Genomic DNA, 19,277 nt, shown 5'->3' with positions numbered 1-19,277 from the left:
TTCGATGTCAAGGATGGGAGAATGGAGTCGGTGAAGCTTGACGAAGCTCCCAAATCGGATAAAGCGTTCTGGGTGCTTCCTAGCTACTAAGCTAATCGGTGCTAGCAGCTTGTTTTCATGTTACTCCCTGACTAATCTATCAGATCACTTTCATGCATATGAACAGTTCGAGAGAAAAATGTCTTCAGAAATTTATTATTTTTAACGGTGAACTGCATGAGCTCTGGTTTTGCATTATAGAAAAAGAAAATTGATCCAGATAATAAGCAAAATTGGACCTAAAAATACATCGCACGCTTAATTCAGGGAAACCGGCAAAAGACCACACACGACAACTCATGATACATCATTTGTGCCATATACAAAAGCCACTAGACCCGTCTTGTATCTAATAAAGACAAACTCCACAAACACACACACGAACTCTCGCCACTAGCGGCGCAGCCCTCACAACATAAGTGGTCAAGCATTGACCTTAACTAAGGTGCCCACCATCTCAAACACCTGGGACGTGTGAATTTTTGACAAAAGAGACCACCTGCGTGAGTGAATTGTCAAAAAAGACCACCTCCGAAAATTATTGTCAAAAAGGACCACCTGCGTCGTGGCGGCACGCGTGCCAGGCGACACGTGTCGCCTGCCGCCACAGCCGGAGGCGGCAGGGCCTGCCGCCACAGCCAACGGCGGCATGTCCACATTGTCCTGATCTATGAATAGTAGCCTGTTTTGATTTTTTTTTTTAAGTATCTCAAAAAATTCGAAAATAATACCTACATGTAGCTAACTCTATGCACTACAATTGTGTAAAAATTCACTGTAAAATAAGTTGTATTTTGGGCTCAGCAAAAAAGAGAAATTCAACAAATTTTGTAACTAATGTGCCCTGTTCATCAATCAGGAGACTATTCATTGATCAGTGTGGACGTGCCGCCAGGGGCAACGGCGGCAGGCCCTGCCGGAGCCGGCTGTGGCGGCAGGCGACACGTGTCGCCTCAAGACGCGTGCCGCCACGCATTTGAGGCCCTTTTTGACAATAATTTTCGGAGGTGGTCCTTTTTGACAATTCACTCGCGCAGGTGGTCTCTTTTGTCAAAAGTTCGGGACGTGTTGCTTCTTATATATCTGTAGGTAATGTTGCATCTTCTTATTCAAGACTTCTTCGGAGGCTTATACTAGTATTTGTTTTCAGCTAATCTTTTCAGCTAATCTTAATAATAGAACAAAAGATCGACGCGCACGTTCGGAACCTGGCAACGCGCGAGGTCTATATCCCACGCGTCAATGGTTGCCGCGAGATTAGCACATAATATAACGATTAGTCTATACACATTTTTTTACTCTCTTTTAATAGCTGGATACCCAAGTTTATACATCGTCTCTGTGCATGCTTGTGTCAGTTTATTAACTGCAATTTAATTGCGGTGAGGACCGTTGGAGCATGCAATCATGTACATCACTGGGTCTTAAAGAGAAAATGCATGTCGACGAATTAAGCTGGATTACTTCCATAACTACACATAGTATTAGTAGTAACACAGATGGCAAAGAATTCTGCATCTAGATTTTTCCCTTAAGGAATTCTCGAGTAAATTTTTTTACCTCCAATATTTTACTAGCAGCAATTTGGATTTGTAAGATTCACATTTACCTAGTTAAATATTAAAATCCTAAAAACGAAATATTAAATACATAATTTTCATTTTGTACTGATTCAAAATAAACATTTTGTACTAATGGCTCTCCCCATTATAACAATAATAAAGCATTATTTTTTAGTATATGGAAAAATTTGTTGACAGCTACGACAATTAAAAAATGGTGGAGATAATTAAAATGATTAGTTTGGAACACAAGATCTTAAACATACTTTTTTAATATAAATGGTGCAAAAAGTAAAAAAAAGACTAATAAAAATGATCATTTTTGTACTAATGGTGCAGCTTGTAAAAAATGTGATTTTGTACTAATTCAAATCAAGTATTTTGTACTAATGGTTCCCTCTTACTAGCAAGAGCAGCACAATTAGCACATTACACATGTAAACAAGAGATTGTGAAATGATATTATTTTTCAAGATGGGAAGCATTCGAGCATTCGACAGAAGTTAAAGAGTGAAAAACATGGTGTAAGCAATAATTAGCAAACACAGTTACACACGTAAAGTGAAAAGGGTTATCTTAATTAACATCAAATTTTCAGAAAGAACCATTCAACAAAAGTAAAAAAAAGATAGAATTCAACTAATTGGGAATCTAAATTATTAATCTGGGAACAACCAAAAAATGGAATCGTGCATATTCCATAGTTCTTTTTTCAAATCTGGTCAATCAGATGAATGAACTAACATACATGATTGCTCAGTCGTCGATGAGATATGGACAAGTATATGAACAACATAAAAATACATATACAATTCACCGCCGAAAACCATTTTGATGGGAAAAGAAATAACACCATTCAACACTTGTCTGTACCAGATCGGAATGAAATCAAAATAATAGGATCACTTTACCAGAAGCATTTGGATTGGAAGAAAATAATAGGATTCCTTTACCAGATGGGATTGAGATCAAAGAAAATGTATACAAATCGAACATGCAAGAAACGAAAAGAAACTTCGCCATGTCAACTGAATCTGTCCAAATCATGCACAGAAAAAAAAATACAAAGTACTACTGAGACAAAGTGGGAAGAAATCGAACAGCAGATTGCGGGTTGTACAGATTGAAAGCCGGCTTCGGCACGGGCCGGCACTGCCGCCGTGGCGGGGGCCTCTCGGCTGATGAAGACGGAGCCGGCGCCGCCCCCACCGCGGCCAAGCGCCGCCTCGACTCGGCCACTGCGCCCCACCGGAGTCCTCCGCCACCCGAGTTAGCTTGGTCAGGTAATCCTCCTCCTCCGCCCGAGCTAGCCCGCACCGACGAACAGCCGCCGCGGTGTTCATCAACGCCGGCCAGGAGGCACGCTGCAGCTCGAGGGCGTGCGTGCCGGTGAGTATCTGGACGCGGCGACTCAACGTGGACGGCCGCTGCTCCCAGCCGAATACCACCTTGACGGCCGCTGCTCCCCGCCGCCGGCCTCCGCCACCAGAGCTAGCTCGACCAACAATCCCTCCTCTGATGCCCGACCTAGCCTGCAGCGCCGCACTGCCACTGCAGCATCACCGCGTGGTGGAGCTCGAGGGCTCGGGGGCGAGGGCGGGTGATGGTGGGAGGTGGGGGGCGGCGAGCATCTGCTGCAGGAGGAGCGAGGCCGCGTGGGGGGCGACCTGCTTGAGGATACGAGGAGGAAGAGGCCAAGAGGGGATGCGGCGTGCGGCGGTGTGTCAATCGAGGAGTAATTGTGGGGAAGGAAGGAGGAAAGAAGACAGAGGATTTAATACGAATACGCGTCGGTGGCCGACACATACATATCAAATACTGCTGAAAATACACACGTTGTCAGACGCCTGCTGCTCTCTGATTGGCTCCGTTTTCATCCTCGCGCGTTGCCAGGTTCCGTTGGGCATTTTCGAACAAAAGATCCCTTATACTATGTGTTAATTTTTGGGATATATGTGTAGGGAGAGCATATAAAATCGATATGAGATGCTTCTACGCAGTTTTCTTGGCTGAAGAGGAGGCCACTGCCTATGAACAGTTGGCTCATTCTTAACATGCACGTGGTCAGAGATCACTTTCCAATTCAAAATGCCTTGACTTTTTTAGAACATGGAGCTTCTAGGCCATCTACGTAGGGAAGCATAACTAAATTTTATGTAGAGTTTTACTAAGTAGGGGAGGACAACTCTGATTAGTACGGAATTTTATAATAGATTCGTAATACTTTGTATATCTCTATATGTAGTAACTTTCGTTTAGAAGATGGTGAGCTTTTAAATTTGAGCAATAGTCCACGAAAACCAAATAATGTACATATTTAAATGGGCTAAGTCCTCTTTTACACCAAGAACACTTGCAAGATAGATGTTGCAAACCTTGTCCTATCATCAATAAAGAAAAATAAATATTAATAACAAGGCAAACTAGAGGTGATTAGGGTTTCTCTTGCCAATGGCCGGTCGGCACCTCCTTCACTGATCTCCTCCCCATTGTCGAGGACAACCATCCCCACCTATTATGGTATCAATGAAAAGGCTCTCTTCCTTGTTTGGCCACCCTAATCGGCTTATCATCACTATTTGGCTGTCTTTCCTGGTGTGAGGTGGAGGTGTGCGAATGATGGGTGTTCGGCGACTGGTCCAAGGGAGAGGCTAGCTCATACAAGGCATTGTCATGCATCGTATCATGGGAGCGGCTAGATCATACAAATTCTCCAGTAGTTGTTAGAGATCGTATCAATTCAACGACTTCAGCAGGTGGCGGCGGTGACAAACTACTGACACATGTGGTGCATTAGACTCGTTGTGCCACGACCGTCTCCTTACAAATGTATCATAGTTCTAAGAGTCTCTCCCGAGGTCCTTCGACAAGTCGTTTTTGGGCACTCTCTCAAGCATATGCTTTCATCGCCATCAGCCATCGTCTTTGTGGTAGTTGTTATAGGAGCCGATGACTGGTAGGCGAATGTAAGGAGTGGTGATCACGGTAATAATCATTTTGGGGTGGCGTATTAAAACATGATGTGATAGTCTAGACCTTGACTCAATCCTATGATGGTGGTATTGGGGGCTCAGTTAGAAGCTTATGCAACATGTTCCAGGGGGACCTATGTAAGGCTATCTAGACCATATCATGACATGATGTGGTAGTCTAGAACTTGACTCGGATCCGATGATGATGGTATTGAGGGCTTTGCTAGAAGCTTATACACTGGCTATCCAGGGGAGACCTATATAAGCCTATTTGGACCATATCAAGACATGATGTGGTAGTCTAGACCTTGACTCGATCCGATGATAGTGGTATTGATGGCTTAGTTAGAAGTTCATACACTGGCTATCTAGAGTGAACACCTATGTAAGGCTATCTGAACAAGATTACACTGACGTTTTGTTGTGTCCCCTTCAAAGACTACAATAATAAGGACTAGGATCCTCTACACATCGTTAAAGTAATAGTCGATTACCAACTAAGGAATTAGAAGACACGGATGGGTAAGGTACACGTGATAAAATTTTGAACCCTAACATCTTCTACATGTCACACATGGGCCAACACTTGTCGTGGCCCATTTAAATTTGCTTCTTATTCCCTACATCCCAAAACATATTTGTTTTACATAATGACCAGTTTAATAAAAAACACATCGTTCAGGTGTTGCAAAAATAAATCTTCACATATATAAAAATAGCTAACAGAGTAATTTAAAAATCATGTAGTATTTTAAATTTTCTTTCATGTGAAAACAAATATATGTGTCTTGGAAAAATGATAATGCTCACATATAGCCGAGCATAAAGTAATTCCCATGCATTAAAAATATCCTTGTATGTGAAAGAAAAATGTCCGTATATCTCAAACAGGTGTTCATTGTAATGAAAAATTAGTCATCCCAAACAAGTGTACTAGTATATATCAAGATTCTACCTACTTGAAGATCGGTTTTGTTAGGGTTTGTGTTCTACTCAGTAAGGTGTGGCGGTGACGCCTCCTTGAAGATGGAATAAAATCCTCCTTGTCTAGCTCTGAAAGATCGAGATGTCGCCTAGAGGGGGGGGGGGGTGAATAGGCAATTACAAACTCTTGCGGATTTGTCTTGTATGAATGCGGAATTAAACTATCGTTTAGTTTACAAGCACAAACCCTAAATATGCTAAGCTCAACTAAGTGTAACAATAGCAACTAGAGCTAAGCAAGATAGGCACAAGATATATGTAGCACAAGTGATAGCAAGATATATGTACTTCAAGCACGATGGCTATCACAAGGAAAGAGAGCTCGGGTATAGAAATAACCGAGGCACGCGGAGACGAGGATGTATTCCCGTGTTCCCTTGCTTTGCAACAAGGTACGTCACGTTTGGAGGAGTGGAGGTCCCACGAAGGATTCCCCGCGCCACGAAGGCTCACCCTATTCTCTGAACCACACCCACGAAGGATAATGACCCTTTCCTTATGGTTAGCTTTTCCTCCGCTCCGGAGATGGCAAGCTCCACAACCACTTCACAAGCTCCACGAAGGAGAAGCCCGGCCTCTTCACAATCTTCTTGAAGAGATCACCGGAGCACCAATCACCAAGCCAACTAGGAGGTCACCCTCCAAGAGTAACAAGCTCACGGTCTCTCACTCGAACAAATCGTGGTGGAGAGCTCAACACTATGCAATGATGCAAAGCAAGAACACCGGAGGTGTTCAAGTCCTTCACACTCAAATCCCACCAAAGCAACGAATGCTAGGATGAGATTGGAGAGGAAGAACAAGGGGGAAAGTCAACCAAAGACTCCAAGATCTAGATCCCAAGAGATTCCCTCACTTAGAGAAGAAATGGTTTGGTGGAAGTGTAGATCTAGATCTCCTCTCTCAAATCCTCAAATATGAGCAAGAATGGTTGGAGGAATCAAGGGGGAGAGCAAGTTCTTCAAATAGCAACAATGGAGGTGAGAGAATGGGAAGAACTACTCAGCCCAAGGTGGAAGAAGGGCTATTTATAGCCCAAGAGCAAATATAACCGTTGGGGAAAAGTTGGGCTGAGTCAGCCGTCGAGGAGGCCGGTCAACCGGGCCTGGGACCGGGCCGTCCGGTTCAGGACCCGGTCAGACCGGGCCACAGACCGGGCCATCTGGTCCACAGACCGGTCGACCGGGCTAGTGACCGGACCAAGCTGAAAAGCTTCGGATAGTGCCGGATGGCACCGGTCCAGGGGCCGGTTTGAACCGGGCCATCCGGTCAGACGGCCGGTCACGCCGGCTAGAAACCGGACCAAGATTAAAAGCTTATCGATAGTGCCCGGATGGCACCGGTCCAGGGGCCGGTTTGAACCGGCCATCCGGTCTTTCGGCCGGTCACGCCGGGCTAGAAACCGGGCCAGCAGGAAATCATGTTATACAAAAACTGTGATAACTTTTGTGTCCGGACCCCGATTGACATGAAACCAATTTTGTTGGAAAGATAACGACGAATAGAACCCCAACAAAAACTGGAAATATGGAGACTCCTCACAGAACATTTTAGAGGTTTTTAGAGAGGTTGTCTCCCACCGTCAAGAAACGGTAAAGACGTCCAAACTCGAAAACGCAATAGAAGATGCATGCGGATTCCGTTTTCGATGAACTTGGGCTTGTTGTAAAGCTAGCAACAAGCTCAAGAACCTCACACAGAGAAACACCAATAAGCAATAGGGATATGCAAAGTATGCAAAGGATTGAGCTCTCTAAGACGATGCGATCAAGTTACCCAACCGAAAGCCCCTCTTGATAGTGCGGCTATTTATCCTATAATCCGGTCTCCCAACAACCACCTTGAGACCGGTAAAAGGAAAACCTAGCAAGGCCATACCTTTGCCTTGCGCATCCCGCTTGATCTTGATGATAGCTCTTCAAGCTCCACTCAAGCCGGAATGCCTCACTTGATCATCGTCGCTTCGTGAAGACTCACAAATGCTCCCCCATACACCATGATGGGAAAGCTCTATTGATGCACATCTTCACATGTCCATTATCACCAAATGGACGGCAAGCTTCAAGCATGTGATCCACTTGAGATGCTCATCTTGAACTTGCCCGACTTAACCTTGTACCTTCTCATACTCTCATAAGATAGAGCATGGCTAATATTGAGTTCCACATAAGAACTCCATCTTCATTTCTTCTTCTTGATCATATCACATATGTATCTTCAAACCGATGATCTTGATGCCAATACACAAGGTATACCTTTATCTTCATGGCATCCATACTTGAATCCAACACATGGAGAACAAGTAGTACCTATGGAATATTCCTTCATATAAACTCAATGAAAACATTAGTCCATAGGGGTTGTCATTAATTACCAAAACCACACATAGGGGCAATGTACCCTTACAATCTCCCCCATTCTAGCGGTGCGACTATAGCGTCGTTGGTGGGCATGTGGAGGTATGTTTCTGACGGATCACCCTAGATTTGGTTGGTGTTCCTTATGATCTACGATTCTATTCTTTCATTGCACTTGATGCCCTCGTGCGTTGGCTCTTAAGGTGCTTAGCACAAAAACTTCTTCTCTGTTTATTGCAACAAATTCTGTTGCATTAAACTTTGTCCGACTCCAGTGAGGGAGAGGCGGTGGTGCAGCTTTGGCTCGCTTGAGTGTTTTATCATTTTTATGATTATGAATAGATCGTTGGACTTTTGGCAAAAAAAGTGTATATGCATATCATAATAAAATTATTGTATTTACAAGAAAATAAATATATAAACATAAATTATTACGAAAAGTATATAATAAAATAAAAATTTAGAAGTGAAAAGAACAAATGTTCATGTATCTCGGATTTATTCTTCATATAGTTTTTAAACAAAAACTAAAAATAATAATAGTGTTAAAACATCATAAATTATAAAAAATATAAAATAAGAAAAATAATAATCCAAAACAAAGAAACAAAACATAAACACAAGCCCATATTATTGGGCCTACCCATGTGAGGCGTGCCAAATGAGTGTTGTGTGTTGCCTGCAGTAAAGAAGATATAGGGTCCGTAATGCCAAAGTTATCGACCAGTGTCGGGCCTCATCGATGGAGTTTCTGTTGAATTTCTTTAAGTTTTTTGATAAAATATTTAATATACATTCTCAAACGATTATCTTAAAATAGGCATGCCAAAATTATGGCAATAAAAGCAAGAGTTACATTTGGCACCCCTCGTTTCATTTGAATTGGCACAAATGAATTGACATTGATATCGTCATTTAATTTGTACAATTTGAAATTACAAGAAGATATTCTAAGGTATACTATTATTCTGATGAAGATGACCTAAAGAACTCATGTCTATTTATAAGACACTTGCAAAACCTGCTAAAAAGCAACAAAAACTCTTGAATAAGCAGGAAGATCTTCTTGTCTTTTAGATGTGAAGAATAATGACGAAGTAACACTTGATTTTTAAGAACTCAAGACATCGAACTTCAAACTCACTAAGTCTCGTGAATCACTCTTTGATGACCATGAGAGTCTAAACCTAGAGCTCCTCAAGAGGAATCAAGATCTTAAGTCTATAAGAGAAATCCATGCTGAATCTAAGCAAATGAATGATGATCAAGAAAGATTCAACACTTCTTATAGAATGCGCATGGAACCCTTGATATTATATATATTCTTGTCTGTCACTTTAGTGTTGAGATTGAACCTCCCATGAGAAGCCATGCATAATTCACCATGGTCTTGAGGGCACGGAGCTATCTGGTGAAGGCAAGATTTTCCCTTTTCCCTTGAGGACAATAGACACATATCACATACCATTGAAAGCCCGTTTATGAGAATGGTGACAGTGGTTGATAGCATGTTTGGGTAATGTGGATGTACGAAATCCTGAGGAAAGCATTTTAAGACACATGGATCATGCCCCCGGGCGTGTGTTGACTGCCAAAACCCACCGGCGGGCAGCGGCCTGTCAACACTAGTAGAGCCGGGAAGAGCCTAGAGCTGCGGCTGGCTGAGACCCCTCCGAGCGACGGCCCGCAATGCTCTTCTGGTCACACGCGGCGATGCGAAGTGCAAGGGCGTGCCACCTGACCTATACCTGGTCAGGAAGGTGATGGGGATGCCTCGCTTAGTTCCTGCATGGCATACACGTAAACATTAAATACGAGCCTCGATCGGCTCTCAGGTTATCCTGTGAATCGGCTCAAAGAGCCGATCCACCCATGATTCGTACGGGGTGCACGAATACTTGGTGATCCTGCTTGATCAAGATATAGCTAATGAGATCTACGACGATTTAGGGTTTTCACCGCATAATCGGATCATCCTACTCCAGGTTGGGCCTCGCGGCCACGCACGGTGCTCATAAGCCGATCCTAAACAAGGCCTAAAAACCAACATGACGTTGATCCTCAGAACATCCTGTTTAGGACTTGCGAACGCCACCCTACGTGCCGCTGGATCCTCCCCCCTTTTGTAAGGCCTAACTATTGCAGATATTAAACTAATCCTTGCAGAGCAAGGAGCAATCGTAACGGACCAGATCTACTAGATGATGAACAAGCAGGGTGCCGCCCCCACACCTGAGATAGGCGTGAGGGCGGCTAGACATGCAAGGGTTGCACTACGTAAGCATGTTATACGAAGAACTATGCTAACCCTAACACATCTATGATAACTACGTTGCTCGCCATCAAAGACGCTTCAAGACGAGCAACGCGTGAACAACGTGGGGCTTGTGCTGCCTAGATCGCAAGATGCGATCTAGGCAGCATGTCGCTTACCTGATTGAAACCCTCGAGATGAAGGAGTTGGCGATGCGCCGAGATTGGTTTGTTTTGGGTTGAACGTGAGTTGTTGTTTATTCCATAAACCCTAGATACATATTTATAGTCCAGCGGACTTTCTAATTCAGGCGTGCACCTAACCGTGCACGGGTAAAACTCTAACTCCTAACTTAAGATGCGATCTACTATATTACAGATACATGGGCAATTCAGCCCAACTTCGTGTATAAGGCCAATTCTTGTTCTTCCTTCCATGTATATCTTCAAGTCTATCTCAATCGTGGCCCACCTCTGACTCGGTCAAATTCTGGTGATAACACATGCCCCCCTGGTTTTGGAATTGGTAATTCCAAAATCACTCCTTCGTCGGGTCATGTCGTGGCAGAACTGTTGCAGTATCCTTCATCATGATGTCCTGCCTTCTCAACTTCTCCGCGTGATCTGGCAGTTTTTTTTCTTTAGGCACCACTTCCTCGGAAACTGCTGTGGCATTGAATTTCCACTATATCCCCTTTTATTTAACCACCATGAACAGTTCTCCTCTGCATCTCCTCCGCATTAGCACTCCAAAAGCCCTCCTGCCACCATGTCTTCTTCCTCCTCTGCTCCATCGGATCCTTCCAGCCAGTCCTCCACATCCCGTGAGCCGACGCCGGAGTACAACCCGGCAGAGGTCCACGCGGCGAACACCCGCCGCGCCATTGCGGCCGGGGAGGAGTCAGACCACGACTTCTCCATCTGGTCCGAGGACGACCAATCCTCGACGGACGGGGAGAGCGACCTCCGCTTCCTCGCCGTTGGGGAAACGGAGGAGGAGAGTGACGACGACAGCTTCTCCTGCGACTTCACCTCTTCCGGGGAGGAGGAGCAGGAAGAGGAGGAGGAGGACGACGACGAGAGCTCCTCCGACGAGCCGCCGGCCAAGCGGTTCTGCCCTTGGCCGGGCAATCTTAGCGACTTCGACAGCGACGAGGACGACGCTGACGAAGAAGATGAAGACAACGAGGGCCCGGTCGGCGGCCATTGGAACGACGACGAGCCCGCCGAGAGCAGCGCCGATAGTGGCGACGACGGCGACGACGAGGGCAGTGACGGCCCATAGATAGGGCCTCTAGAATAGGGCCAGTAGTAGTAGATGGGGCAATGGATCCCCTAGTATTTCCCTTTTGAGAGCAATTAGCTCTTCATGTAAGAAATCTCATCTAATCAATGAAGAACTTTTCCCCAATTTTGATTTTGCCGATTCCTTCTGAGTTTAATTGAGCCGATTCCCTCTTCTACTGACCTTGCCGATTCGTCCCCTTTGCCAATGCATAATGAGCCGATCGCACCGCATCGGTCCTTTGAAATTCACCCTTCTCTTCTTCAGCTGATGATTTTCTAAATCTGGTAGAAAATGCAGGATCTTCAGGAAAACCTTTAAACTTTTCTAACCAAACCCAATAATCCCTTTCAGTACCCATCATTGTGAAGAAGGTTGCAATGAAGGATCAGCCGATGGTATCCCCATCGGTTCTTTAAACAAAGTATCCACTAGGCCTGCTGCCCCCCGAGCCTTACTCGAGCCTGCTGCCCCCCGAGCCTCACTCGAGGCGAGAATGTCAGAGAGAATGCGCCACAGCAGATCCTCTTTCTTCCTCCAACAGCCGATAATCTTCCGTTTCAGCTAAACTAGCCCCAAAGATTGGAAATCCTTGACAAAAAAAAGGTTCAGGAACCCGGATCGGCTCGAAGCAGCTGAAGAAGTTTCCATTGTTATACTCCCTCGAGGCAACAGAAGGCACCACCGTTGGTCTGGATTTGGTGGAGACTCGATAAACGTTGCATAATTCCACTAAAGTCGATGGCTGCGCATCGGCTGCCTCTCAATTCTAAAGTCGATGCCCTTGCATCGGCTGTAAAATTTTTTTTTTTTTTACTGGCCGATTTTTTCCTATCGGCCCCCAGTATTTCATTGCACACATGTACCCCTGCATCTGGTTCCCCTGTTTAGGTGCCCCCCGAGCCGAAGCTGTCAAAGAATGGCAGATATCGGCTCTGTAATTCGCACGTCGGCTCCTGATAGGGTCGAGGGTGAACACAAGCAGAACATGTGGTGAGGATAATTTTGGCCGATTGCTGGGATCGGCCTCCATAATGATTGGAGCGCTGACTGAAGGTTCTGTAATGTCCCTTCATAGACCTTTGGGGCCGATCACAAGGATCAGCCTCGCCAAGTTGCACATCGCTTCGCTTCAACTACATGGTCAGGCCAGTAGATAAAACCAGCTTAACCCTTCCCTTTGTCACATCGATGCGCTCGCAGTCGTCCAAGTTGATGCCTGAAAGGGGTTCTTGGCCTGCTGCTTCCCATGCGTTCATGCCAGCCGTTGAAATTTCGGCTGAGTCATCGGCCTGGACGACCTCTACCTCATCTCCATCCCACTGTATTATGCATTGGTGCATCGTGGAGGGAATACAGCAGTTGGCGTGGATCCAATCTCTTCCCAGCAGCACAGCATAACTGCTCGTGCTATCAACGATGAAGAACGTTGTAGGGATAGTTTTCCTTCCTACGGTCAGATCCACGTTTAGAACTCCTTGTGCCTCAGACGCTTGGCCGTTGAAATCGCTCAATGTCACGTTGGTCTTGATTAAATCCGAGCTAGAGCGTCCCAGCCGACGTAGCATAGAGTACGGCATGATGTTAACTGCCGCTCCAGTGTCCACCAACATCTTATTTACAGGCCTCCCATCGATATATCCTCGCAAGTATAGGGCCTTCAGATGCCTGTAGCTCTTATCTCGTGGCTTCTCAAAGATAACCGGCCGTGGGCCGCAGTCAAGTTGTGCCACGGATGTCTCGTCTAACCCTGGAGCACTGAACTCTGAAGGGAGGATGAACACCATGTTCGTGCCAGCCGATGTTTCATCATCGGCTTTCTTTTGCTTGGGACGCCACTCCATTCTCCGTGGACGACCCTCTTCATTCAGGGCTCGCTGAACCTTTGCAGCCAGATCCGGTCGTGCCTTCCTTAGCGTATGCAGGTATAACCTTTCGGCTTCCTCCAGGCCGCGTAACCGCTGAACCCTGCGTTTTTGTGAACGGCTGAGTCCGTCAGGGCACCACCTTGGACGGTGGTACCTGTCTTCTTCTTCTTCGAGTCCCTCGTCTTCGGAATCCTCAAGATCTGCCCAACGAGGTGACTCAGCACGTTTGCTTTGTGGCGGGAGAGGCCCTAAGCGCTCGAACACAGACACGTTGGCTGCCTCCTTCTTCTTCTTGTTGCATTCTGGACAATTGCCGATTGTGGGCAATCGGCTCATTCCTGAATCCCAGCAGTGTCTGAAGAAAGGGCAGTCCCAGTGTCTGGCGTTGTCATCTTGCTCCCTTGACTTGTCCGTGGCACGGCGCTCGTGCTCCTCCTCATCGCGATCCTGCCGACGATGTCTTCTGGCTTCTCTAGCCAGACGATCTCCTTCATCATCATAGTTGGACCGTCGGCGTTGGTCATACTGACTCACATATTTGTTGAGGAGGTGATCAGAGAGAGGTCGTTGATATCTTATATTCTTCACTTCCCCCCTCTATGACGTAGCGCTTGCCATCATGATGGAGCCGATCGCGTGGAGCGGCCTCCTCTGTGTCCTTGCTATGAGAGCAGCTGCCCTCATCTCCATCTTTGCCAGAGTGGTTCCCAGGTCCTACCATGTTGATGCTGAACGTGGGACCTGGCTGGCAACCCTCAGGGTAGGTGACTTCCACCATGTTAACGGCGGGGAAGGGTTGGGTGTCGACCTTCATGGCGTACTGGTTGAAAATTAGACGCCCCTTCTCTATCGCCGCTTGGATGTGCTGACGCCACACCCTGCAGTCGTTGGTGGCATGGGAGAGCGAGTTGTGGAATTTGCAGTATGGCTTTCCGTTCAGCTCTTGCGCCGTGGGGAACTTGAGACCTTCAGGAATCGTCAATTGTTTCTCCTTGAGCAGGAGGTCGAAGATTTGTTCAGTCTTGGTCACGTCAAAATCAAATCCCCTGGGCGGCCCTGGTGGCTTTACCCATTTGCAGGACACAGGGGTTCCTCCCCGAGTCCATTCAGCCCCTGCTACATCTTGGTCTCGCGCAGCACTTCACCTTCCTCTCGTATCGACCATGACTATCGCACGCTTGAACTTGTCTTGGTACAGTCCGGGTGGCGCCGTTCATATGCGATAGTTTCGAACCATGTGCGCCGGCGAGGGATAATCTGCTTGGGAGGCCATGTCCTTGAGCTGTGTTGCAAGGCCAGCTACGCCAACTCGGCGCTTCCTTTTCGATTATACGAACCGAATAACATCGATTCCTAAGATTCCTGAAGCGCTGGATGTACTCTGTCACCGTTTCTCCGCGCTTCTGACGTAGTTGTGCTAGATCGGCAATGCTAGACTCGGAAGCTTCTGAATGGTATTGCGTATGGAACTGTTCTTCCAATTGCTTCCAAGACTGGATGGAATTTGCTGGCAAAGAGGTGTACCATCCAAAAGCCGATCCTGTGAGGGACTGTGAAAAGAGCCTCACGCGTAGCTGATCCGACACCGAAGCCGGTCCTAGTTGCGCCAAATATCGGCCGATGTGCTCGATGGAGCTGGAGCCATCTGATCCACCGAATTTGGAGAAGTCGGGAGCCGATATTTAGGTGGCAGCGGGATCATCTCGTACTCGTCAGTGGTACGGCTTGGAATAGCCGATTGCCCTTCTTTTCGGCACCATGCCGAACTGGTCTCTCGGTATGGCACCGATCTGATCCGCTGTCTGGCCGCAGAAGTTGCACTCGAAGATTCGCCGGGGTGGCGTACTTAGCCAGCCATGTTTGCTTTTCCAGCTCGAGCCAACCGCAGAGCTGGGCTCGAGTTTCGTCGGGGTGGCGTACTTAGTTAGCCACGTCTGCTTTTCAAGCTCGTCGCCGACGTTTCTCCTGTTTCGCCGGAGTCCCCGATGTTGTGGCCTGGTTTGAGAGTGCCCGGTTGCCACAATCGGCACATACGTGCACGCGTATCCTTGAGGGATCTCCTTAGGCGCCTCGGTCAAGAAGCTGGTAGTTACTAGGATCACCACCAATCTTGTAGACGACGAATGCCGGTGTAGCCGGCACTTCAGGTGCCGCCAACGCATATGGCAGCGGTGGACGGGACTGGAGTGGCAACTCTCCTTGATGCGTCCCGAGAGCTGGTCTGACGGCGAGTACCTGGTGGCTCATGATCTCCTGGATCACGCGCAGAGCGAGACGCTCCAACACGTTGACCAAGTTTTCGAGTGGCGGTGTAGCGAGTGAGCCACCAAGTAGTTGATCTCCTGCCGTAGGCCCTGGTGCGTTCCTCCGACGGGCGCGAGAGATCTATCCCATCGAGTGCACCTTGCGGTGAGAATCCCTTCCATCTGATGCCATGGGAACGGGTTCTCTGAAAAGAGCCGATGAGGTCGGCTTCGAGGGTGACCTTGATCTCGTCATATTTCTTCTTGAGCTCGGCAGGCAGCTCCTCGTAGGTGACTGGCGTGCCGTCCGCCGCCATCTCAGATGTAGATGGCGATGTGGTTGATGTAGACGATTGTCCCACCGGGCGTGCCGTAATGTGTTGACCGCCAAAACCCACCGGCGGGCAGCGGCTGTCAACACTAGTAGAGCCGGAAGAGCCTAGAGCTGCGGCTAGCCGAGACCCCTCGAGCGACGGCCCGCAATGCTCTTCTGGTCACACGCGGCGATGCGAAGTGCAGGCGTGCCACCTGACCTATACCTGGTCAGGAAGGTGATGGGGATGCCTCGCTTAGTTCCTGCATGGCATACACGTAAACATTAAATACGAGCCTCGATCGGCTCTCAGGTTATCCTGTGAATCGGCTCAAAGAGCCGATCCACCCATGATTCGTACGGGGTGCACGAATACTTGGTGATCCTGCTTGATCAAGATATAGCTAATGAGATCTACGACGATTTAGGGTTTTCACCGCATAATCGGATCATCCTACTCCAGGTTGGGCCTCGCGGCCACGCACGGTGCTCATAAGCCGATCCTAAACAAGGCCTAAAAACCAACATGACGTTGATCCTCGGAACATCCTGTTTAGGACTTGCGAACGCCACCCTACGTGCCGCTGGATCCTCCCCCCTTTGTAAGGCCTAACTATTGCAGATATTAAACTAATCCTTGCAGAGCAAGGAGCAATCGTAACGGATCAGATCTACTAGATGATGAACAAGCAGGGTGCCGCCCCCACACCTGAGATAGGCGTGAGGGCGGCTAGACATGCAAGGGTTGCACTACGTAAGCATGTTATACGAAGAACTATGCTAACCCTAACACATCTATGATAACTACGTTGCTCGCCATCAAAGACGCTTCAGTACGAGCAACGCGTGAACAACGTGGGGCTTGTGCTGCCTAGATCGCAAGATGCGATCTAGGCAGCATGTCGCTTACCTGATTGAAACCCTCGAGATGAAGGAGTTGGCGATGCGCCGAGATTGGTTTGTTTTGGGTTGAACGTGAGTTGTTGTTTATTCCATAAACCCTAGATACATATTTATAGTCCAGCGGACTTTCTAATTCAGGCGTGCACCTAACCGTGCACGGGTAAAACTCTAACTCCTAACTTAAGATGCGATCTACTATATTACAGATACATGGGCAATTCAGCCCAACTTCGTGTATAAGGCCAATTCTTGTTCTTCCTTCCATGTATATCTTCAAGTCTATCTCAATCGTGGCCCACCTCTGACTCGGTCAAATTCTGGTGATAACAGCGTGCCAGTGTAGTTGGTGATTTTTTTTTCTAAGATTGGATGAGATAATGAAATTGATGACAACGAGCTTAGTTTCTTGTGTATAGATGATGGATCCGTGGAAGTCATAAATCAAGCCGTGCAGGGAGTCATGTCATACCAGGTTTTTGAGGCTTCATGCATTCAATCGAAACACAGTTACATTCTGTTGTGCCATAAGGGAAAACCATGAAGCACATAAAGGAAGGATTGCCAACATTGGCATTGTAGAGAGGGTAGGGTATGCCGTGATGTAGTAATAGACAAAGCAGAACACTGAGGCATAGCTGGAGCACATAGAAGGTATAGACTGGCTGCGCCATAGATGCCGTCAGACTAAGACAAAAATAACACCGAAGAAAAACACCCAACACACACATATATTTTCTTGGAATGACTTATTTTATCGAGTCCTAGTTGCACACGCCATCCCAAAACCATTTGCCCCGCCACTCCCACTTCATCGTGATGCCCCTCCTAGATCAAATTTCTTAGTGTAGCTCATGCCCATCCAACCAACATCCACACCCATCACTACCCAGTCCGCCCCAACAACATCCTTCCTGCACAGTTCCATCCAATGTTTCCTACAATGCATCATAGACTGTCGCTTATGTGATGATGCATGCTTCCCCATATCATTTGCTGCATCTAGCTGCATGTGCCCCTCCCCCACCTCTTCCCTACCACCTCCCTCCACCTCTTCCCTCCTTCTGATCTTCATGACAACCCCTAGCTCACCTAGGCAAATCTCATCCTCATAAAGCGCATAGCCAACTCACCTCTACCTCCTTGCACTCATCCCCCACTCCTCCCACCCACTCCACCTTTCTCCTCATGATATTTTGGATAAACCATAGCTTTCTCATGAAGTTTTACTCCCTACATCGATCCCGGCTGACGCAAATTGGGACCTTGACTTACTCTTCCGTTTCCATCCTTCTTCGCTCAAACCTAAATATGCAAATAGTTAGGAGGATAAAATATCATTCACGAGAGTATTAGATGGACACGTGCAAAGGATAATTTTCACCTTTGAATGCCATGTGTTTTTTGGAAAGGAATACGGTAGGGGAAATCCCTACAGTGATTTCATTTTTTAAATAATAAGAACCCAAATTCGCGTCAATGGGGACTTGAACCTGGGTGGCTGGGTTGTATATCCACTTTCCTAACCAAGTGAGCTAGGCTAACCTGTCCAACACGTGTACCACTTGCCGTCGAAGTGCTTCACATGGTGATGTATGTAACACCCGACATATCAAAATCCTATGTTGTCATTGTATTCTACCTCAATGCGGGTCTCTTTCTTTTCCTCCACCACAACACACGAAATGGTGGACCTTATCAACAAGGTCTTTCATGGGTCCACTATGAAAGTGAGATTGATCCTTTCTAACACCATCCTCAAGACCTACTCTGCTGCCCCAACAATTAGTCTCATCACCCCACCCTAATCCGACTATTGCCGAATAGCTCCCTCTAAGACCAACCCCAACGTGATTACAGTGTTGTGAGTGTGTGTCACTGTGATACAAATACCACTATATGTTTATCTGCATGAAACTAAAATAAAATCATCTCGTTCTTGTTCGATCATGGTCTAAAAACATAGTCTTGGCAAACTTGAACTTTTAATGTTTTTTACAATTTTTTTGAGAAACTAATTGTGTTTACATTTGGTTAATTTGTCCATAAACATTACACATATAAGTTATACCTATCATCATGATTGGGCTTGTAATAATACATTTAGAGAGGGACTAGACAGCCTATGCATATCGTATTGGGCTTGTATAAACAGGAAAAAAAAGGATCGTTTGAGCAATTTAAAAGAAAAAAAAACCTTTTACGTAGTATTTTGTTAACAAGAAATGCTCACCTTGGACGGTAAGAAATTCGTGACTTGCTCTCCAAACCGAATTAGTCGCAATTAATCGCACCGGATTTGAAATAAACAATGCCTCTTTAACATGCGGCACCAACTGACTAGTAGGCCCGGGCGGATCCCTGCCCCACAATCCAGAGACCCAGCAGATATACGTGTATCCCATCGCTGCCTCTATTTTATTTTCCTGGATCTTTTTGGTTGGCCCTAAAAATAAACCAACGGTAATTACTTGCCGCCCTTAATTCTCTCGGCGTATAAG

Source organism: Lolium perenne, chromosome 2, assembly GCF_019359855.2.
Source record: "Lolium perenne isolate Kyuss_39 chromosome 2, Kyuss_2.0, whole genome shotgun sequence".
In the NCBI taxonomy this organism is placed as follows: domain Eukaryota; kingdom Viridiplantae; phylum Streptophyta; class Magnoliopsida; order Poales; family Poaceae; genus Lolium; species Lolium perenne.
Note: the sequence above shows the minus strand (reverse complement) of the source record.